The 23,998-nt window shown below is 37.8% G+C and overlaps 1 protein-coding gene across 1 annotated transcript in view; it reads right to left on the bottom strand.

Moving 5' to 3' along the window:
- The window catches only part of ARID4B (AT-rich interaction domain 4B), a 2,517,944-nt gene that overhangs the window by 229,155 nt on the left and 2,264,791 nt on the right, over positions 1-23,998 (bottom strand). The window lies entirely within an intron of this gene.

The following is a 23,998-nucleotide window of genomic DNA, read 5'->3' as shown; positions in this document are numbered from 1 at the left end:
CTGAAAAATGATCACAATAATGCTTTTCATTACTGTATACATGCATTGTACATACAGCTTCTATCATAACTCTATTCCTCTACTCTTGTGCATTAGAGCATACTCCTACACTTTTCAGTTCCCACCAACCTATTTATTTTAGTCATCTATTTGAGCACTATTTTGTATACATCACCCTCAAATGCAAAATTAATGCCTATGAAAATTACTTCCTTCATCTTTTAATGACTCCAAGTCTATATCATTTACTTCCTATATACAATACTCAGTACTTTATTTATACCTGTTTTAATCTTTAATTTGCACTTTCATGCAATTCCTTTTTTGTCTGCTAATAACAAAAAACTTAATGAGGCTTTATTATATTTTGATTACTCTAAACTTAGACACCAACTTAAAAAAAAAAATTCTTAACTAATGTAATATGTTCACCTAACCTAAAAGCTTTTTTACGACAGTGTTTTTAGGTTGTCATTAAAAACTTTTATCTTTCATCAAGTGTGCTCGTTTTTGTTGCTAACCCCTGTGTTTGTGCTGGAGCTGCAGATATTTTTGAAATTCATCACTGTTTGTGTTTACTACTGTGTACATTTATCCAACTGATCAATTTTGGTTTTGCTTTATTCCATTTTAATCTTGCCCTTCTCCATTCCCAAATAACTCTATATTAATCATTATCCAAAACATTCTTCTGACAGATAAATATATGCCTGACCTATGCATAGGAACAAAAACTAAAAGCATTTTCACTGCCTGTATGTTACTGTTCATGTCCATTAGTTTCCATTCTCTTTCAACATACCTAAATGTTTCATCTTTTCAGATCCCCACAAATATTACTGAACAAAAACATGTGTAAGCAAATAACATACTATTATACCCTTTGTTTTACCTTAATTTATTTTATACCCTGAAAATAACAAAGTATCTTAAAATATCAACATCTGTCAAGTGCAATAAATATCATGCACAACCAAAGCTATTTTTTCTTGATTAGTGGTGCTGCGGTAGCGTTGTCGCCTCACAATAAGACGTTGTCCTGTTCGATTCTCAGCTAGAGCATCTTCTGTGTGGAGACATGCGTGAATGGGCGTACCTTCGTTGAATGTTGTGCTTCCGGGCCGGCAACACGGCACGTAAAATCTACTGCCAATCATTAGCGGCCTGGAGTTCCGCTGTGGCGACCCCAAACCGGGAAAAGCCGAAAGACACAACAACAACAACCACCACACCAACTGTGTCTCTGAATTTGTAAGCCCCTTAAGTTTTTAGCTAAATGTTCTAAGCAAATAAAAAAGGAAAATAGGGCATCCTTGCTTGGTTCCTCTACTCAAATTCAATCTGTCATTAAAGACTCCTCACATTTTTACTTTTGTCTCTGATCAAGTCATACAGTCTCCTTACAAAACCTTATTACACTTTGGGAAAGAAAAATCTAACATTGATTTTCTCATGAATTCCCAGCAAACTTTATCAAATGCATTCTCTGCATCTACGCTAATAAATACTATCAGATTTTTTTCTTTACATTCCTAATCCCAAATCCCACTAACTCATCATTCTGTTAATATATCAAATGCTTGTTTCTCTTACACAAAATTACACTGACATATCAGCTTTGTTAACATTTTTGCCAATCTCTTGCTAATATAGAGATGAAACCGTGATTTAGAATCAAATTTGGTCTGTGAGGGAAGGTCTTCAGGAACTTGTGATTCTGTTATATTACTACTATCTTTGCCAATTTCCATGAAGTATGCATACTCCCTTTCCCTTTCAAAATATTATTAAATGCTAATTTCCAAATCCTCAACAGCCTCCTTCCTTCTAATTTCCAGATTTCTATGGAAATTCCATCCATTCCCAGAGACTTTCCTGTTGCTTAGTTATACATCACATTTCTTACTTGCCCTTTATCCATCATGACTTAACTGTTGAGCTTTCTAATATTTTAAAATACACTTCCAAACTCCTTGCCCTATATACATTTTCATAAAATTGACAACATATCCCAAGTAACTCTTCAAAACTCCTAGTTAATATTTTTGTCCTAGTGGTCATAACACAAGTCTTACCACAGCTCATTTAAGTTTTCTGTTGCCTAAGTCCTTGTGCTAAAAATATGTGCTTTTCGATACTGTCAAAAATTGTTTAACTGTAATTTTCCAAAACTCGTGCATTTTGTCCAAATGCTCCCTTATTTTGCCCAAAGCACTCATTAACTGTTCCTCTTCTTAGTCCGCAAGTGTCCCCTTCATCTGCAACATTTTAACTTTTGCCAATCCTTCTAAATAGTTTGTGTTACCTTTTCCCATATAGCTTTCTCTCTTAACTTCATTATACTTTTAAAATCCAGCTTTATTTTATCTCAAGCCCCAGCCAGTCTCTCTAGAATGATTTATATCTATCCAAATAGCTTTTCATCAAACATTCTGCATTTTTTTTCCTTTTTTATAAATGTGCAGGAAAATGCCAATACTTTTCTTTTATTTCAGTTTCTTTCATCTTTATCTTAAAACTTATAGGTGCATAGTTAGACATCATTATTGGATAGGTCTCAATACTTTCAACCAAATGCACATACGCCTGTGGTATAGAGTTGCAGTCCAGTCTAAGCCAGTTATTAAATCTTGCAGCATAATATACAAATTCAATCTGAACTGCTACTTCTGAAATAACATCCTTCATACCAAATACTTTCATATAAGTCTTCAAAAACAATCTACATTCTTTATTTATAGTTTAATTTCGATGGTCCCCTGGCACATTTTTAGTTCTACAAACTAAATTCCAGTTATAACCTATTAATAAAATGCCCTTCTGGAAGATGATTATTTCTTCCATAATCATTTTAAGTTCTATAACTTCAGTTTTAGAGGAATATAGATGCATGCCAAGGTTGTTTTCCATGTCAGTCGCTGCTACAAAATCTTCCACTATTGTCTTTTTCCCCTATTCTGCCACACCTAGAACACCACTTCCTAGCAACATAACACCATCCCTTTTCCTTTGTCCTGGATACTCTGCCAAACATCCACTTTTCAACAAACATACATGTTCATTTCAATTCGCATGCATTTCCTGCAACAGTACCCTTTTCCCTCCACCTGTAAGACCAATTGCATTCCATGTTAAAGCTGGCAAATCAGCCATTCTAAATGTATGTAACTTCTGGTACATATATTGCTCCTACTGGCAGCTTATACATTTTTTCTATCACTTGACTAACATGACCTTTACTTTTTCAAGGTCATATCACATTTTCTAAACAGTTCAATTCACTATACACCTCAACAAAACCAATTAAAAACAATGAAAAAGAACTACATATAACAGAAAGAAGAAAAACATCGAAGTTATGATTTCTCTGAGATGGCTACTTTCACTGGCATTTACCTTAAAAAGAGTGGTACTCATGCTGAGGCATATTTAGCCACAGCTTGCACATAAACGCATTACCTACTCTTTAACTGTAATCTGTTTTCATCTTCCAGGTGTAGAAAAACAACATGCATATACTCAATTAATCCTGAACTTAAAAAATATCTCTCTAAAATAATTTACTGACTAGCCTTATGAAAGAAAAACAACTTTGTGAATTTATGCTTAGTACGTTCTTAAGTTAAAGCTTCTGGGGAGAAAGACATTCAGTTTCAATACATCATTTTCTCTCCTGCATTTATTTCCAATTTTTAGACTACAGTTCTCTCAAAACTTATTTTATTCTTTTAACAGTAAGCTGCTGTCCCTTCAAAAGATGCGGTGAGGACATCAGACAGTGCAGGCTCTGAACAACTCTTAATACACTCAGATAGGTACTAGGCTAGCTACCCTTGTGGGACACTTAAATTAAGACAATTTCCCATTTGGTACATACTTTGTCCTATTCCATTTGATGTTCATTTGGCCTTACCCATCCCATGGTCAGTAATTATTTATTACATCTTCCAAAATGGCTGCATACTGATCAACAGCTTAATTTCATCTCTCACAGCTTGAGTAAAATCCAGTTACTGGCTAGTAAGTATACTGCCTGGATGCTAGCAAAGATGAAATTCAGAGAACCTGAAAGAAAACTGACTAGACAAGGTCAAGAGAAAACACTAACCGAGAAGAATCCTGTAGCTGTTAGGTAAAAAGCAGTTCAAGCTTCAGCTTTGGTGCAAGAGATAGCATCTAATAATTTGCAGAAAAAAATAAATGTACTAAGAGCAGATTAAAATAAATTAAACACTGAAGGAGCACATCAACTCAAATAACAAAAGGCTTGATAAAATAGAAGCAGCTTTAGCTAGCTATGCATATGAGCTGATAAAACTGCAAAAATTAGAGGTCGAAATGAAGAAAAGGCTGGCTATGTACAATACTTTTCAAGAATAACAGTTTCAAAAAAATGGTAGAATTAGAGGACAGGGCACACAGGGAAAACCTGACATTTTCTGCTGTACCAGAGAAACTGGAAGGAAAAGACTATTAATTTTATAAAATCACAAATAAGCAACTAGGCTTGTGTTCCATAACAAGACTGGTTCATTGAAAGGGCACACAGTGTATGCAACAAACTTGACCAAAAGAAACCAGCCAGAACATGCATTAGTAAAGATGCAATCACACCAGCAGAAAGTGTTCAACTTGGAAAAATGTTGCAGAAGAGCAAAGTATTAAAAACTGGAGACAGTAGAATACCTGTGGGAAATTACTATTCATTGTATACTAGACAGAAAAGAAGCAAAATTATGTCAAGATTCAGGTGTGAAATTCAAGTTGCAGCATCCAGTCATCCTCAGAATACTTTTTTCCTAGAGGATCAAAGACATTTTTGATGCAGAACAGGCCAAGGAGGAAATACAAAAGTTTATCCAACAAAATATGAACCATCAAACAGAATGGGACTCTGCTTCTCTGTCAATAAAGCTCATAGAGAGGCTTTGCCAGTGAAACCTTTTCCAATGTTCCAAAGGAAAATGCTTGGGAGAGTATTCTGGACTTGAACCAGAGTCTGGTGTTGGGAGATGAAAATGAACAGGAAAAAGATAGGAGATGAAGATGAACAGGAAAAAGATAAGCAACAATGAAATTAGTAAATACATGTCAGATTAGCATCAATCACATTTGTAAAATATGGCTTTGCAAAAAAAAGTAGATGATAAAGACTGGACTTTTTGTTGACTTTGTTAAACTTGTAGGTGGCTGTAAAGCACATACACCACGTTATGTAGTTAATGTTTAGAAGGACACTAAAAGAAAAATAAAAACTGTACGCAAAACTATTTATGTTCTTAACCTTATATGTACAAGGCATGTCATAATATATACTGCATGTTAAAACATAAAGAGAGTTGTGTAGTATGTAGTCAGAGAAAGTACAGTTTTGTACCTACCATAAATGTAGATGTTCGAGTGTTCACCCTGCTGCAGTCATTACACTTGGGTTATCCTGTCGTCAGGCGGTCCCGCAGTCGGCCGGATTTCCAAAGTCTTGGTCCGACGTCGGTTGCTGTCGCCTCATCCCTGATGTCAGTGCGTCAGGGGTAAATATATTGCAACAGATGCCATTTTCTTCAGTTTTTCTTGCCCCCGATGTCAGGTGCCCCCAAAAAGGTGATCCAAATTAGTACCAAAAGGTGGGAACACTGTACAAACACAAAATCCCTTCAGCTAAAAACAAATACATCAGTAAGGCCTAGCAAAGATTTAGCCAGTAAATCAGAGGGGTTGGAGGGAGGGTAACCTGGACTGCAGCAGGGTGAACACTCGAACATCTACATTTATGGTAGGTACAAAACTGTACTATGTTCATCGTGTTACCCTGCTGCAGTCATTACACTTGGGTTGAGTCCCAAAGCTAAGGTAGGGTGGAGGCATCATAGAGGGTTAGTGGAGGCAATGAGGCCCTGCAGAACTGCAGTGGCGAAGCCTGCCCTGGACTTAGAATAAAGAGGTAAGTGATAGTGTTTGGTGAAGGTGTGCACAGAACTCCAAGTTGCAGCTTCTAAGATTTCCTTGGTAGGAACCCCCCTGAGAAAGGCTGTAGAGGTAGCTGTTGCCCTGGTAGAGTGGGATCTAATGGTAGGAGGAACTGGTTTCCCATGATGGGTATAGCAGAATCGTATGCAATGGCCTATCCATTTAGAAATGGTTTGCTTGGATATGGCCCTCCCTTGAGAAGCTGTAGCATAGGAAACAAAGAGCTGGTCAGTTTTTCTGAAAGCCTTAGTTTTATCCAAGTAGTAACGAAGCTGCCTGTGAATGTCCAAGGAATGCAGGAGTCTCTCACCTTTGTTCTGTGGATTGGGGTAGAAAGTGGGTAGGTGGATGGTTTGATTTAGAGCTACACTGGAAACCACATTAGGCATGAAGGAAGGATTAGTTCATAGAGAAACTCTGTCTTGATGAAAAATGAGGAAAGGTTCCACTGCCATAAGTGCCTGCAATTCTGAAACTCTCCTAGCAGAAGTTATTGCCAGGAGCAGGGCAGTCTTCCAAGATAGGAACTGAAGGTCTGCAGAAAAAGCTGGTTCAAAGGGAGATAGCGTTAGTTTTTCTAGAACAAAGTTGAGGTCCCATGTTGGTGTAGGAGCTCTTCTAGGTGGCCTAATGTTTTTTGCCCCTCTGAGGAACTGCCTTAGGAGAGGATTTGAAAATAAAGGTGAATTCATGTCGTAGTGAGCTGAAATAGCTGAAGCATGGATTTTAATTGAGGAGAAGGAAAGTCCTTTATGTAACATCTCAGCTAAATACTGCAGAATGTGAGGCATATGAGACTGAGTTGTGTCTTGGCCTTTAGCTTGGTTCCAAGCAGAAAACCTTTTCCATTTGTCCGAGTAAGCCTTCCTGGTGCTTGGCCTCCTGGCTTCTAGAATAACATCCAGTACTGCTTGTGAAAGAGGGGCTGGTTGGATGCTTAAATGATTTACCATGCAGCCAGGTTTAAGGTTTTGATCTGGCTGTGTAGAATCTGCTTGTCTTGCTGCGTGAGCAAATTAGGTATTTGAGGCAATATCCATGGTGGGCTGTGAGCCATATTCTTCAATAGCGGGTACCAGTGCTGGCGTGGCCATTCTGGGGCTATAAGAATCATTCGATGTTTCTCCTTTTTGACCTTCAAAAGAACCTTTGTGAGAAGAGGTAATGGAGGAAAGGCATATGCTGTCAGGTTTTTCCAACTGAAGGAGAGAGCGTCCACTTTCCAAGCTTGATGGTGGAATGTCCTTGTACAAAATTTTGTCAGCTGGTAGTTTTGAGGACTGGCAAACAGGTCTATATTTGGTAGCCCCCATCTTTGAGTTATCATTGTAAATATTTGTGGGTCTAGCTTCCACTCGTGGGGATCTTTGATGTTTCTGCTTAGGTCATCTGCCAATGTGTTTTTCTGTCCTGGCAGGAATTGAGCTTGTAACTGGACTTGGTAGGCCAGAGCTGTGTTCAATAAGATTATTGCTTGCCTGCAAAGAAGGTAGGAATGTGTGCCCCCTTGTTTGTTTATGTACCACATTACTGTGGTGTTGCCCGTCTTTATTGCAAGTTGTCCAGGCTGTAGTAGATCCTTGAAGGCTGTCAGAGCTTTCTGTACAGCTAGCATCTCTTTTTGGTTTATGTGCAGTTTTCTTTGTTCTGCAGTCCATAGGCCTTGAATGCATTGCCCTGCCATGTGTGCCCCCCAGGCATAGTCTGAAGCATCTGTTGTGATAGTTTGCCTGGGTGGGGGCAAGGTGAAAGGCTGACCCTTGTTGAGGTGACATGCCTGTGCCCACCATAGAAATTCCTGTTGAAGGCAGGGAATGAGAGATATCACTGTGTCCAAGCTGTGGCTGTGTTGAGACCATACGCTTTTTAGGTACCACTGTAATTTCCTCATATGCAGTTTTGCAAATGGCATTATCAGAATGCAAGATGCCATGAAGCCCAAAGCCTGCAGAATTTTTCTTGCAGTTAATTGGGTCTTTGTTGCCATTGTCTTGAAATATTGAGTAAGTTGTAACTGCTTGTCTGGTGTAAGATAAGCCTTCTGGACCTTTGTGTCCAAGCTGACACTCAGGAATGTCATTTTTTGTGAGGGCACTAGTTTTGACTTCTTTTCGTTTACTGTGTACCCCAGACAATTCAGTAGATGCTTCACAAAAGACAGATGTTGTAAGAGAATGCCTTTTCTTTCTGCTTGGATGAGGCAGTCGTCCAGGTATGGATATATTTGAATTCCTCTTTGTCTGCAGAATGCAATTACTGGTGCCAGGCATTTTGTGAATACTCTGGGCGCAGTAGATAAGCCAAAGGGCAGTGCAGAGAATTGACAATGGGTTGAACCTGCAATGAAATGGAGGTATCTTCTGCAACTTTGTCTGATAGGGACATGCAGGTATGCCTCCTTGAGGTCCAATGTTACCAGCCATGCTTCCTTGCCCAACATGGGAAGTAGCTGCTGTAGTGTTAGCATCCTGAATTTGGGAACTTGTAAGTAAGTGTTTAGAATTGAAAAGTCCAGAATTGGTCTCCAAGCATTTTCTTTTCTGGGTACTAGGAAGAGTCTTGAGTAAAATCCTTGGCCTTGCTCTTGAGTTGGTACCCGCTGAATGGCTCTCATGTTCATGAGAGCTGTAATTTGTTTTTGAGCCTCTGCCCTTTGATTTTGTGGCAGGTTTGGCATTCCTTTTTTTATTGGCAAGGTGTGAAAGTGGAATCTGTATCCTCGTAAAATTATGTCTAGTACCCATTTGTCCTTTGTGACCATGTGCCAGTTGTCTGCAAATAGTGCTAGTTTTCCCCCCAGGGGGGCTGACAAAAGAGCTTTGTTTGGCCAGCTGAGGTGCAAGTCATTGAGTTTGCCTTCTGGTGGGTTGAGACCTGTCTTCTCCTCCCTTCTGGGTTGGAGTGCCCCATTGGCGAGGTTTATACTGAGCTTGTGGTTGTCCTCTGCCCCTTGGGCACCTGTATTTACCCCTCTGAGGCCTGTCAGTGGCTGGAAAGGACCAATTTTTTGTTGGCCAGTTTCTGCTGAAGCGAGGGGGTTGTACTTGTAGGAAATCTTTGACGGTCTGCATTGATTTTGCCTTATCTTCCATTTTCTTTAAAACTTCTTCTGCTTTAACACCAAAAAGAACATCCTGCTGTAAGGGAGCATCTAGTAGTTTTGCTTTAACATGATCAGGCAGACTTTGTTCCTTTAACCAGGCACGCTTACGTATAACTGATCCAGTGACAGCTGCTCTCCAGGTGGCCTCTAAAGAATCAAACCCACATTGCAAGGTATGTTTGCCCACCTGCTCGGTGGCGTGCAACAAATCCTGTACTTCTTTCAATTCAGATTGTTGAGGGAGGGTGGTTATCTTTTGTTTTAACTGAGAGATCAGAAATTGCTGATACTTAAGCATGTGAAAATGACAGTTTAGAGCTCTCATAGCTAAAGTGGCTGAGGTGTAAACCTTTTTCCCCCATCTGTCTAGTGCTCTTGAATCCCTTTCAGAAGGTACTGGATTTTTAGCCATGGAAGCCTTAGCCCCCTTGGGACCCTGGGAGATAGTTTCTGGGTCAGCTACTGGGCTTTTGTAAAGAAATTTGTGGGAATCAGGTACTCTGTTGTATCTGTCAGGCTTGGCCAGGGCAGGAGGCAGAGAGTCAGGGTTGAAACTGGATTCTAAACAGACATCATCCACAATGTCCAAAACAGGAGGGATGGCTAGAGGTCTGTGTTGGGGGAGTAAAAGAAACTCTTTGAGCCTTTTCTTGGAATCAGAGTAATCCTGACCTTCCCAGTGAAAATGTTCCCTCATAGTGTGTAAAGTTTCCGCAAAAGAGTAATCTTCTGGAGGGGAAGCTGAGGGAATAGAGTCCTCAGCATCAGAATCTTCATAAAGAGAGAAGGAATAATCTTGGTCCTCAGAGGAATCCGAAGAAATACAGTTGTTCAGAGGAAGTAGATTCTTCCTCTTGTCTTGGCCTTTTGTCAGGAGGAGGCTGAGAACCCCTGATAAGAGAAATCAAATCTTCAGCCATCTTGAGCATCTGTTTCTTAGGCATAGGGCCTTGAACAGGAGACTGAAGTGAAGCCTTTTACGGTGTAGGAGTCTTCGACTTGGAAAACGTTTTGACTGTAAGAGTCGTCGGTTTGAAAATGCCTTCAGAAACTGATGGAGTTTCAGAAGCACCGACGTTCTTGGGAGGTAAATCGTCGGTAGGGCCTGAAGTAAAAGGCTGCGTTGGCCTAGTACATTTCATCAAAATATCTGTAGCGGTCTCGGTTTCTTGAACTGCGGTAGTCAGAGGCTGCGTCGGAGCCTCAATGATAACCGGAGAACCGGAGACCGGATCAACCGAGGCCTCGGAATTGGGCTTAGGCCTGGGCTGTCGATCCTTATCCCTGCGCTTTTTGTACACGCCGGTAGTCGGTAGCTCCGACGGCATGTTATAATTAAATTTTCTGCCAAAAAAGTGTCGTGCGAAATCAAATCATCTTTTAATAGTACGTTTATTAAATCTAGCACAAAAACGACAAGAAGTGACGTCGTGATCAGGGCCTAGGCAAGGTATGCAATAAGAATGAAAATCCTTATGAGGTATTTGCTTCCCACAAGAAATACAATTGTTAACTTTTTCTGACATCGGTCTGAGGCAAGAAAAGTTTCCCCAATGGGGTACTTAGCTTTATAGAAGACTTCGGTCTGAAATTCAAATTCAGAAATCTCAGGAGTCGGCCGACCGGCACTTGCGAACTGCTTCTGCTTCGGGCACCGCACGGTAAGAAAGACTGAAGAAAATGGCGTCGGTTGCAATATATGTATCCCTGGCGCACTGACGTCAGGAATGAGGCGACAGCAACCGACGTCGGACCAAGACTTTGGAAATCCAGCCAACTGCGGGACCGCCTGACGACAGGATAACCCAAGTGTAATGACTGCAGCAGGGTAACACGATGAACATCTTAAATACGGGGGTCTTGGCAAGTCTTTTCAGTGACTGTTGTATGTGATAAAGATATTAAAGTAAACAACTACTTTTTTTTTTTGTTTTAAGAAATATATGCATTACAATGTCAAAAGAAAAGAATGGCTGGAAAAAAGCAAGTTTAAGTTAATATGCTGTACCCTTGGGCTGTTGCGGTGGGTGATGGGGTGTAAAAGTGCACTGATTATACGCAGAGTTAAAATATTTTCCCTTATTATTAGATAGGTGAATGTCTACATTACTGATCTTGGCTCAAAATAAAACAAGCAGGCTTAAAAAAGACAGCATGATGAAGGCCAATAGATGAAAAGTACAGTGGATATAAAAAGTTTAAACATCCCTGTTAAAATGACAGGTTTTTGTGATATAAAAAAATTAGACCACAATAAATCATACTTTTCCCACCTTTAATGTGACCTATAACCTGTACAATTCAACTGAAAAACAAACAAATCTGTTGGGGAAAAATATAAAAAAAAAAAAAGTACAATAAGCTGGTTGCATAAGTGAGCACACCCTTAAACTACTACTTTGTTGAAGCACCTTTTGATTTAATTACAGCATTCAGTCTTCTTGGGTAGGAATCTATCAGCATGGCGCATCTTGACTTGCAAAAGGGCTCCAAATCTGTCAGATTGCGAGGGCATCTCTTGTGCACAACCTTCTTCAGGTCACCCCACAGATTTTCTATTGGATTTAGGTCTGGGCTCTGGCTGGGTCATTCCAAAACTTTAATTTTCTTCTGGTGAAGCCATTCTTTTGTTGATTTGGGTGTATGCTTGGGGTCACTGTCGTGCCGAAAGGGGAAATTCCTCTACATATTCAGCTTTCTAGCGATGCCTGAAGGTTTTGAGCCAGAAGTAACTGGTATTTGGAACTGTTCATAATTCCCTCCACCTTGACTAAAGCCCCAATTCCAGCTGAAATAAAGCAACCCCAAAGCATGATACTGCCACCACCACGCTTCACCTTGGGGATGGTGTTCTTTTGGCGATATGAAGTGTTTTTGCACCAAACATACCTTTTGGAATTGTGGCCAAAAAGTTCAACTTTGGTCTCATCAGACCATAACACATTTTCTCACATGTTTTTGGGAGACATGATGTACTGTTTTGCAAATTTTAGCAAGGCCTGGATGTTTTTCTGTGTAAGAAAAGGCTTCCGTCTTGCAACCCTACCCCATAGCCCAGACATATGGAGAATACGAGAGATTGTTGTCACATGTAGTACACAACCAGTACTTGCCAGAAATTCCTGCAGTTCCTTCAGTGCTGCTGTAGGTCTCTTGGCAGCCTTTGTCTTGTCTTTTCATCAGTTTTGGAGAGACGTCCAGTTCTTTGCAATATCACTGTTGTCACATATTTTCTCCACTTTTTGATGACTGCCTTCACTGTGTTCCATGGTATACCTAATGCTGTGGAAATCTGTTTGTACCCTTGTCCTGACTGACACCTTTCAGCAATAAGAACCCTTTGATGCTTTATAAGCTCTCAGTGAACCATGGCTTTTGCTGTAGCAGGCAACTGAGTAAATGTCAGGAAAATCCTACTAGGACGGCTGAACTTTATTTGGGGTTAATCAGAGTCTCTTTAATTGATGGCAAGTGTGTACCCAAGAAGACTGAATGTTGTAATTAAATTAAAAGGTTCTTCAACAAGTATTAGTTTAAGGGTGTGTGCACTTATGCAACCAGCTTACTGTAAATTTTTTATTTTTTTATATTTTTCCCCTAACAGATTTGTTTGTTTTTCAATTGAATTATACAGGTTATATAGGTCACATTAAAGGTGGGAAAACTTTTGAAATGATTTATTGTTTTCTCATTTTTTTATATCACAAAAACCTGGCATTTTAACAGGGGTGTGTAAACTTTTTATATCCACTGTACTAAGTTTCTTGCATATGCAATGATATTAGCTTGTGTTTTTGTTTTCCTTTAGCAAACGTGCAGGAGAATTTAAGAAGTTTGCAGTTGAAGGCAGTTGTACATTCTACTCTTCTGTTTCCACAGTGATGCCTGCTTGTGCAAGCAATTAATCTTGAGAGTTATAAGCACTGTTTGCTGAGGGAAATGCAACATTTTTACAAGGACAAGCACTACAGTAAAAAAATAAAAATAAAAATAAAGTGCGAAATTACTGGAAATTAAAAAACTACAACTTCCCTAGAAAACTTAATCTTTAAATGCACGTAACACAACAGTATATATTTTAGAGTTATTTAAAAACAGCTAATGCAATTTTTCTTACGGCTAAAAGTTCATGTTTTCTGACAACATACAAGCTGTTTCTTACATCTGGGAGGGGAATATAGAAAAGAAAAAAAAACAGACTGCAATGAGTGGATGTGGTAGCACAGGATCTAATACACACTTTCACATGGGTAACCTGAATTTTAAGTTAAGTAATGCTATGGCTGCAGCTGTTGATTTAAGGAAATTGTTCATATCAGGAGGGTTAAACTTCATTTTTGAAGACGTACATAGTTTTGGGTGTTTTTTCTAAGTTAATAAGTTATGAGGGTGTTCTACAAATTTATTTAGCTTTTTGTCTGAGGTTTTTCGTTAAAATAAAAAGTCTTGAAAAATGTGACATAGGTTCAAATAGAGTTAACAAGAATATGAAAGATCAACGTAACAAACATTACTGTGTGTATGCGACACAAAAAGTTGGAAATAAACAGAAGATGTCATGTATAGTAGGCGAGAACAATAAATCCTTATCGTAATGGCTATGCTATCCATATTACTTTGGAATGTAAATGGCCTTACAGGGATAGACAAACAGTATTGAATTATATTAAGAAATGTAGACAGCAAATTACAATGCTGTAGAAGACACATTTAGAAGAAATGAGACACAAATTTGATAAATTATTTCAGGATGGATATTCGGGAGACTATCATGGACATAGGAAAAGGGGAGTGATTATACTAATTGCTAGAGGAGCTCCAAAAGTGATAGATGAGGGGAAGAGGGAAATATGATTAGATTTTAAGGGTCTACCAGCAAGGGAGGAGGATTACACTAGAATGTATTTATATTCCACCTAAAGCTACTATTATGGAGCCTAATAAATTTTTGGGAGAAATAATCAGCTTTATACAGGGAGTAATACTTATATGTGAGGACTGGAACTTGATTTGCAACAGTGAGGATGTGTCTGGGGATCTAGAAGGGAAATATTAACTGGTTAATTTGTTTCTTAAGTGATACTTATATACTGCAGTATATATGTGGCCTTGTCTTTTCTGATAAGACTTGAGGCCTGCAAAAATTACAAGCACTGTTGGTGACCCTTGCTGGTGAAGAAATTAATCTCTTTTTTGTCTCTCTGAGTTGCTTAAACTGATACAGCTTCTTTCTGTTTTACCTATTCCATTTTTTGAGAAATCTGCATGGCCTGGTTTTTTTGTTTATGTGGCAGATAGACACTTAGAATACCCAGGCTGCAGATTTCACATGCCTTTTTTAATGGATTACTTTGTTTCTTGAGTGGTACTTAAATACACGGAGTATGTCCCTGACATTATTTTTTCTGGTAAGACCCAAGGCCAGCTAAAACTACAAGAAATGTTGGTGACTTCCTGCTGGTTAGTTTCCTACCCAACCTCCCATTCTTTGGTCTGCTTTTTAAACTTTGATTTTAAGTTACCCACCTTTACTGTAAATTGTGCATTATAAACTCATCCCTTTCTACACTGCTGCTGATATATTGATTTATTTGTCTTTCTACTACCCATTCCTTAAATTCCTCTCTTTCCAACAGATAGGCGGAAAAGCGCTAATGTCTCATTTTTATTTCATTACCCTGCATTTTTATTTTAGTTACTAGCATGTGATCTGAAAGAGTTATTGGATGTGGATCAAAATTTTCAATTAAATGCACATGTTCCTGTAAAAAGTAAGCACTGTTTAGCCTAGCCCAGTTTTTGTATCTCAGGAAATCATATATAAATTCCCTCAGAACTCCAACTACTGAATTCACATCTTCCATGCCTAATATTTTCAATTTTTTCTTCAAAAATCTACCCTCCTTTGTTATATTTTCTAGCCTGGGCCCCCCAGACACATCCTCACTGCTGCAAATCAGATTTCAGTCCTCACCTATAAGTGATCATCCCTGCCGAAAACTGATAATTTCTCCCAGAATTTTCTTAAGCTCATTTACTACAGTTTTAGGTGGATTAAAATATATGACAGTGCAATCATCCTCCCTTGCCAGTAGCCCCTTAGTACTACAAACCTAGCATTAATATCTTTATCTTCTTCTATTACTACTAGAGCTCCTCTTTCAATTAATGTAAGTACTCCTCTTTTCCCTTGTCTCAGGTATTCCACTGAATAACTGCCCTGAAAACTTTTCTTTATCAAATTCTCATGTTCAGTTTGTTCCAAATGCTTCTCCTGTATCCCTGCTATTTGCTCTCTACATTTTTAATACAGTTGACTACACTTTCTTTTTTGTATATATCTGTGACACCACTCACATTTAAAGACAATATAGAAAGTGTCATTATGTTAAAAACTTATTATCCTCACGTTTTATTTGTAACAGCTTTTTGTTATGTCTAGTTCCAGCTTTTGTGTTACATGCACACACTAATGTTTGGCAGGTTGATCTTTTATACAGTTGTTTTTTGCCATATCCATTTCAGCCTATGCCACATCTTACAAAAGTTGTTTGTTTTATTGAAAGCCCTCAAACAAATAAATACTCCTCCAATACACACCTAAAAACTATTAACTTAATGCTACACACAAAACTATGTACATCTTCAAATAATGAAGTTTTACTCTCCCGGTAGGAACAACTGTCAACTGACAGCCACACTCACATACTTGGGTTAACCTAAAAGGAAGGTTATCCATGCTAAGACGCAGAGTATAGCCTGTGCTTCTACTAAGTGCTGTCTCCTTTTGTCTTACCTTTATTGCTCTCCCAGAATGGGAAAACACTTGAATGCTTTCAGAAAACTATACATCCTAGCCACTGAAATAAAGAAGTATTCTGTTTTTATTACTCTTTATCACATTGTGTCCACAGAGACATAGGAACCAGAAGCAGAGTTCCTTCTAAAAGCATTTATTTATTTATTTACTAGAATAAATCTTTATTTATTTGCTAGAAGAAAGCTTTATTATATTCAATGTTCTTTTTCTCTATTTGCTCTCTCTTAAAACCTATTACTAGGTCAATCCAAGTACCCTAATCCACTCATTCCATTATGCAATGACAAGAAAAAGCACATCAATTTTTCTTGTATCATACTCTTTTGACCAGACATGTCTTTTTTATATTGCAGTGCCTACATTTCTTAAAACTGAACAAGGAGAAAGAGAAAAGAAGTAAAAATAACAGGGACACTTTAGCATCTCCGTTACACTTGAAAATAACTGAGAAAAATTTACTTTATAGCAAGCATATTGTATAACACACTATAAAAATATTATTGCTAAGAACATAATTTTGTTTTACTTACAGTTAACTGTCACCCCCTCTTCTTCCCCTCTCCTAAGTGTTCTTTCCAAACATTAATGACATAAGTAGGGCATATGTTTTAGAGTTCCCTACAAATTTAAGAAAGTTAAAAAAGTCCAGTATTTCCAGGTTTTCTTGTTCTGATTCACAAACAAAATTAATGCTTTGTAATCTCACATTTATTTGTCAATTTCTGAATTGCTGGTTTTAACCTTGTTTATCTCTATCCCCCAAATCCAGTCTCTGCTTCATTTCTAATGTACTCTCTGGTTCTAGTCAACTCTTATTCTTTCTTCTGTCTCTGAAGCATTTTCGGTTGAATCACTGGAACAGCTTTCATTGGCACAGTCTCTGTGGTCCTTATTACCAGAAGAAGAAGAAGCAGAATCTCCTTCTCTTTCACATCTCACTTTTTTGTTGAACAAACTTTTGAATTTCCTCATTAGCATGTTCTGCATCAAAAAATTATTTTGTCCCTGTAGGACAGAATATTCTGAAGATGGCTGGGTATAGCCATTTGAATCTCACTTCTTGACATTCTCTGATTAATGGAATACATTTACTTCTTTTCTGCCCAGTGTACAGTGAGTAACCATTTTTCACACACACTGTTGTCTCCCACTTTTAGTATTTTGCCCTTCTGTCAGTTTTTTTTCCAACAAACATATTTACTAAATTTTCTCACATGACATGGGCAATCATACATTTATACAAATTAAAAACAAACAACATGATGCCACTTTAGTTGCAAACAGTATATATCAAAGGCAAAATTGAAACAACTGTAGTTGCAAGCATTATACATTACTTATAATCCATCCAGTCACTGTCAGTTAAGCATTATATGGCTTATTCAAATCCTGCCTCTTAAACCTCATTCCTGCTCTGCATATATTGTTACCAGAATTCCCAATTTTTTTCCTATGTAGTTTGCTTCCTCCCTTTTCTAAAGATCAGAATACAAGTTGTTCTAGCTGTTACTATTTTCACTACTTCTAGTAAAGTTGGTCTAACTTTTTTATTTCCATTTTCTAGTAATTGCTTTTTTGGCAGCCACCATAATTAGACTCAGTAAGGCTTTACTATGTTTAAGCAAGTCTGATTCTATATCATAACTCAAAAAAATAATCTCCCAAGTCAATCCAGTCTCCTCACCCAGCATCTCCGACACCGCAGTCTGCAGGCAATCCTAAAGTCTGTCAGCTCATTATATTCCCAAATAATATGTTCCCAGGCACTTCTTTCTTGTCTATCCCACCTCCAACACTTACTATACACCTAAAGAAAACTTCTTTGGAGTCTACTTGGGGTATATCTATGCAAACACTTCCAGGCAAAGATTCTAAATCTTGTAGACTTTGTTGCATATTTGGGATATATACACATTTCCTGCCATTGTCTCTTTGTGAATTGCTTATCCAGTCTCTCTTATCAATCCTAAGCTCCTCTGATTGAGTCTTATAATTACCATGCAGTGTTTTCCATGCTTTACTAATTATTCCGTTTTAATGGCAGATTTGGTTCTAGATTCTATTAAACATTCTACCAGTGACGGTCTTTCATCTAGTATCTCCCTATTTCTTTTTCTTTGCCTATACTCTGTTATCAATCCTTGATAGGGAAGGCAATCTCTTAGCTGCAGTCCAAATAAATTCTTGGCCTCTTCCCATTCTATTATTTTTCCCTTTCTAGTTATTTGCTCCCAATTCCTTGGTTCCTTTGCCAGTTTTCTCCAATAAATTCCAGTCCCCCTCTTGCCTATTATCTGTATCCCTAACCACAGTCATCCCTATCTACAAAATCTATTTTTTCCATTCTCGTGCTAGTTTGTTTCTTCGAATACTCCCTGCTATGTTATGACTATAATACTAGGCATAATTTTTGTTGTTCTCCTTATGAGTCTGTATCCAAAATCCCAATCTCTCCTTATTTATTGAGCTTCCTCCCTGTATCAGCATCATTCCCTGCCAGTTTGAATTATAGTTTTCTGCTTGTGCTATGTACAGAACCTTGGCTGTGTTGTTCTAAAATACCCCCTCACATTGGGTAATCCTACTCCGCCTTGTTCTACTGGAAGAATCAGCTTATCCCACTTGAACCTTGCTGTCTTCCCTTCTCCGATAAAAACCTTCAACCCTTTTTTAATTGTTGTCCACAGCCTCTCCTCTGGTTAATAAAAATATGCCTCACCTGTGTACAAGACTAAAGGGACTAAAAATATTTTAATGGCTTGCATCTTAGTATCTATATCCATATAACAAAGCTTCCAGTTTATCAATATTTGTATTACCTTCTGTTTAGTCTCTTCCCACATATCCTTAGTTGCCACAACAGAGTAATTTCTCATCCATAATCCTAAATACTTCATTTTATCATGTCCCATAAATATGGATATTGTTGGACCAATTTGTGTGTGAGTACATAATTTACTGTCATGCCTTTGTTTTAGCTTCATTACTTTTGTATCTCAAGAAGATTTGAAACTATCTTAAAATGTTCCACAACAGTGTAATGTCCCTTTCTGGTTTTGTCATGTATAAAATATCATCTGCAAACAGAGTCAGCTTTTCCTGACTACCATACCAATTATATCCTTGAATTTTTGAATCCCTTTTGTCAATGGTTCTAAATATAACGCAAGCAAAAAGGGGGAAAGTGGACAACCCTGCCTGGTTCCTCTGCTCAAGCAGAAATTATCAGAGAGGACCCCACCCACCTTAATTTGCGCCTCAGATCACGGACATATTCTTCTAATCAACCTTATAGTTGTACCAGGGAAAATGAATGCTTCCATTGCCCTGCTCATAAAGTCCCAGTCTACTCTTTCTCTGCATCAAGACCCACCAATAAAAGTGGTAATTTCTTACATTCTGCTTCCCTCTGGATCATCACTGTTCTGTTAATATTGTTAAATGTCTGCCTCCTCTCCACAAAACCACACTGATCCATATCTATTAATTTTGGTATCACTTTTGCCATTCTTTTAGCCATTATAGACAAACACTTTATAATCATGGTTAATATTGAAATGGGCCAGTATGAAGTTGGATCAGATGGATCTTTACTCTCTTTAGGTATCACCTTTACCACTGCCTTCTTCCAGGATGCTGGTACTTCTCCTCCTGTTAAAATACTGCTAAACAAAACCTTCCAGATCTTTAACAATTTTTTCCCTCCCAACTTCCACAGAAATACCATCTATTCCTGGTGACTTTCCATTAGATTTGCTATACATAGCCATTTTTATCGCATCCCTTCCTATCCTGTTAGTAATTGAGCCTCATCTACCTCTAACCTGGGCATATTTAATTCTTCCATAAATATTTCCATTTGTACTTTTTCTCGATTTCCATATTTCTCTGATTTATACAAACTTTCATAAAACTTCTGAAATATTTCTAATACTTCTACAGGGTCTCCTGTTATCTTCCTTGTTATAGGCTCCCTAAGCTTGGTAACAGCCCTTTCCACTTTCTGTTGCCTGAGATGTTGTACTAAAAGTTTTTGTGCTCTAGAATTATCAAAAAAATGTTGCTTAACAGCAATCTTTCTAAACATGTGCATATTGTCTACGTAATCCCTTATTTCCTGTTTAGCATTGTGCAGTTGCTCCTTGTCTTACTTTGTAATATTTTAACATCTGTCAATCCCTCTAAATGATTCTTGTTACTGTTTAACCATATCTCCCTTTCTTTTATTTCCACTCTAGTTTTAAATTCCACTTTAATTTTTATCCCACTCCCTAGCTATGTTTTCAGAACAAAATTCTACCCTCTCTAGTAGCTCCTGAATTAATTCCAAAACCCATTCCTTGAATTCCTCTCTTTTCAACTAATAGGTGGGAAACTGCCAGGGTTTCATTTTTACTTAATTACCTTGTGTTTTTATTTTAGTTATTATTGGCGCCTGATCTGAAATAGTTATTGGGTGCATTCAAGACCTTCAATTAAGTGCACATGTTCCTGTGAGATATAAAATCTATCTAGCCTAGCCCATTTTCTGTATCTCGGTGAGTAATATGTAAATTCACTCCGAAGTCCTAGTACTGAATTCACATCTTTCATGCCAAACATTTTTATAAATTTCTTCAAAAATATACCCTCCTTTGTCACATTTTCCCTTCTAGGGCTCCCAAACACATCTCCACTATTGCAAACCAAATTCTAGTCTCCACCTATAAGTAATATTCCTTGCTGAAAGATAGATGATTATTTCTCCCAGAATTTTCTTAAGCTCCATTATAACAGTTTTAGGGGGGATGTAAATTAATGCCAGTGTAATCCACCTCCCTAGCCAGCAGTAACTCCTTAGTACTATGCATCTTTATTAATACCCCCCTCTTCTATCACTATTGGAGCTCTTCCTGCAATACAAGTACTAATCTTTTCCTCTGCCTCAGATATTCTGCTGAATAACTATCCTGAAAACCTTTCTTTATCATATTCATGTTCAGTTCTTTCCAGGTGTGTCCCTGTAGCACAGCTATTTACTAAATTTTTTAATATAATTCACTACTCTTTCTTTTATTAAGTTTATATGCAAGACCATTCATACTGAAAGACATTACAGAAAGCATAATTTTCTTATATAGTTACCATTACCACCTTTTATACTTTTTAAGTAAACTGCTTTTTTGTTAAATGTCTTGTTCTAACTTTTATGTTACATGTATATACTGTTCGGCAGGTTCGTCTTTTATACAGTTGTTTCTTGTCACAGCCACTTGTGCCTATGCCACATCTTACATAACTTTTTGTTTTTTTGAATGCCCTCAAACAAAACAAACAAAACCCCCTAAACCCTCCTAAAACCTGTTCACTTAATAATAACACACACAACTATGTATACCTTCAAATATTGAAGTTTTTTCTTCCTAATAAGAACATACGTTCTAAGCTGATAGCAACACAGGCTAAAGTTAATCAAAAAGAAAGGTTAGTCATGCTAAGATGCATGGTACATCCTGTACTACTCATAAGTGCTATTTGAGTTTGTATGTTTTTATAGCTTTCCCAGTTGAGAAAACACTTGCATGCTTTCAGTAAGCACAGTCTCAAAGTAATTTCTCTTTATTAAATTGTCTTCTAATGACATGTAAATCAGACAAAACTGCTAAGGGTACCTTGTTTATCAGAAAAAAAGCTTTACAATAGTCAATATTTATTTTTTCATTTACATGTTTTGTAATAAACTTGTTACTGGATAATGCCTATGGTTTTAACGCAGTCACAAGCATGGGAAAAAGCACACTGATTTTTCTTATGTCACAGTCTTTTAACCAGACCCTTCCTCTCTCCCCCAATCTCCTCCCCTCCTCCTTTTTCTTTTTTTTCAATGCAGTGCCTATATTTCTTAAAACTGAACAAAGAAAAAGAGAGAAGGGTGAAAGAGAAAAAAAAAAAAAAACAAAAGCACCTGTTTATATTAACATCCCCATGCATTTTGAAGTAAGAAAACTTTACTTCAAGTCTAATTGGTTTTGCATTATCTTTAAAGCTGTCACACCTGGGAAAAACCTTAATTGTTTTCAGAGAACATTAAGTCCTAGTTCTCTGTTCTTTTTTTTTCTTTTCCCTCAACCAATCTTCTTCCACTAGACTATCTCCAGTTTCTCTTTATCAGACTGTCTCCACGGAGACATGAAAACCAGCTGCAGAAATGCTACTTAGTATACATACAGTACATGCAACTGCTAGAAAAAAGCCTCCTATTATTCCACATTCTCTTTCATTTACTTGCTCTCGCTCTTAAAACAAAGGTTCTTAATCAGCCATTTCCCCATGCACGAATGAAAAAAAGCACATTAATTTAAACTTTGTCTTGCCTTTTTAACCATGCTATGCTCCCTATTTTTTTTTATCAGTGTCTTGCTTATATTTCTAAAAATCGCAGAAGAATTAAAAGGTAAGAGGAGAGAAAAAGACACCTGTTTACAATCCCCACTACACTTAAAAATAGCATGGAAAGAAAATCATGCACCACAAATAAAGTACTATTAAGAAAAGAAAGTGTTTTCTTTAGTTACAGTTAGCGTTGTCCCCTATCTTCCCCTCCCTAAAGAATTTTTCCAAACATTAATGCCATGAAGTAAGGTATATACATTAGAGTCTCCCCACATCAAACAAATTTTGAAAAAAGTCCAATATTTCTAGAGTTTCTTGTTCTGTCATATGTCACAAATATAATTACTGCATTGTAATCCCACATTAAGTTACTGACTTTATTACTGTTCTTCTCCATCACTGAAACCCTGTCTCTGCTTTATTTCCAATGCACTCTTGATTCTTCTAGTCAACTCTCATGCTCCCTTCTTTCTCTCCAACATTTTCTGTTGAAATACTGGAAAATATTTCACAGGTACAGTCTCTCTGTGGTCTTTATTACCAGAAGAACAAGAAGTAGAATCTCCTTCTATTTCACGGCTCAGTTTTTGTTGGACAAACTTTTGTATTTCCTCCTTAGCATGCATTTCATCAAAAAATGATTTTGTCCCTCCAGGAAAGAATATCTTAAAGACAGCTGGATACAGCACAGTTCGTATCTCACACCTGCGTCTCGACATTTTTTAAATAGTGGAATGAATTTACTTCTCTTTTGCTTGGTGTACAATGAGTAATCATTCTCCAAAACACTCTCCCACTTTTAGTATTTTGCCCTTCTTCCACAGTTTTGTTAGAATCTTCTGCTGCTAGGATTGCATCCTTATTATAGGTCTTGGTTGCTTTCTTATGGCTAGGTTTGGAACATACACATGATGTGCCTGTTCAACTAACAGTTCCTGCTGTGGAATACCAGTCTAGTTGCTTATTTGTGCTTTCATAATATTAATGCAGTCTGTTACTTCCAGCTTCTCAGGTATAGCTGAAAATCTCAGGTTTTCCCTTAATGTGCTCTTTCCTCTAATACTATTATTTTTTGAAACATCTCCTCCTGAGCAGTCTCATATTCAGCCAGCCTTTTCTTCATTTTGACCACTGATTTTTTCAGAGTTATCATCTCATCTGAATATCTGTTTCAAGCTTCTTCCATTTGTTCCAGCCTTTTGTTGTTTGTGTTGATATACTCTACCAGTGTTTTGTTCATTTTAACCAGGTCTGTTTGCAGTTGCCTTATATCTTCCTGTAGGATACTGGAAGTCATGTCTGAAGGTTGCATTACTTTTTGCTGAACAGCTGCAGAACTCTCCCCTGGCAGTGTTTCTCCCTCACTTTTTGTAGCTGAATTTTCCCATATCTTTTATGTTTCTTTATTTATGGCATCCAGGCAGTGTACTTACCAGCTAGTTACTGAAATTTACCCATAAAGACAAGTCTACTGGCCTTCTCTGCTGATTTTCTGTTTTCACACTGGGACAATTAGAAACAAGTTGTTACTCAGTGTGCAGCCATCTTGGAAGTCTCCTTCTGCCACAGTTTTGTCAGAATCAACTCCTTCTGCTGGTAGGACTGCACATTTACTATTAAAGGCTAGGCTGCTTTCTCATGGCCAGGTTTAGAGCATACACACACTATGTGCCCTTTCAATTAAGAACTCTTGCTCTGGAATAACCAGTGCGTGGCCAAGGTGGTGAAGCAGTTAG

The sequence above is a fragment of the Protopterus annectens genome, chromosome 16.part0 (genome assembly GCF_019279795.1).
Source record: "Protopterus annectens isolate FY-2018-M chromosome 16.part0, PAN1.0, whole genome shotgun sequence".
Lineage (NCBI taxonomy): Eukaryota > Metazoa > Chordata > Ceratodontiformes > Protopteridae > Protopterus > Protopterus annectens.
Note: the sequence above shows the minus strand (reverse complement) of the source record. Positions and strands in the feature narration are given on the sequence as shown.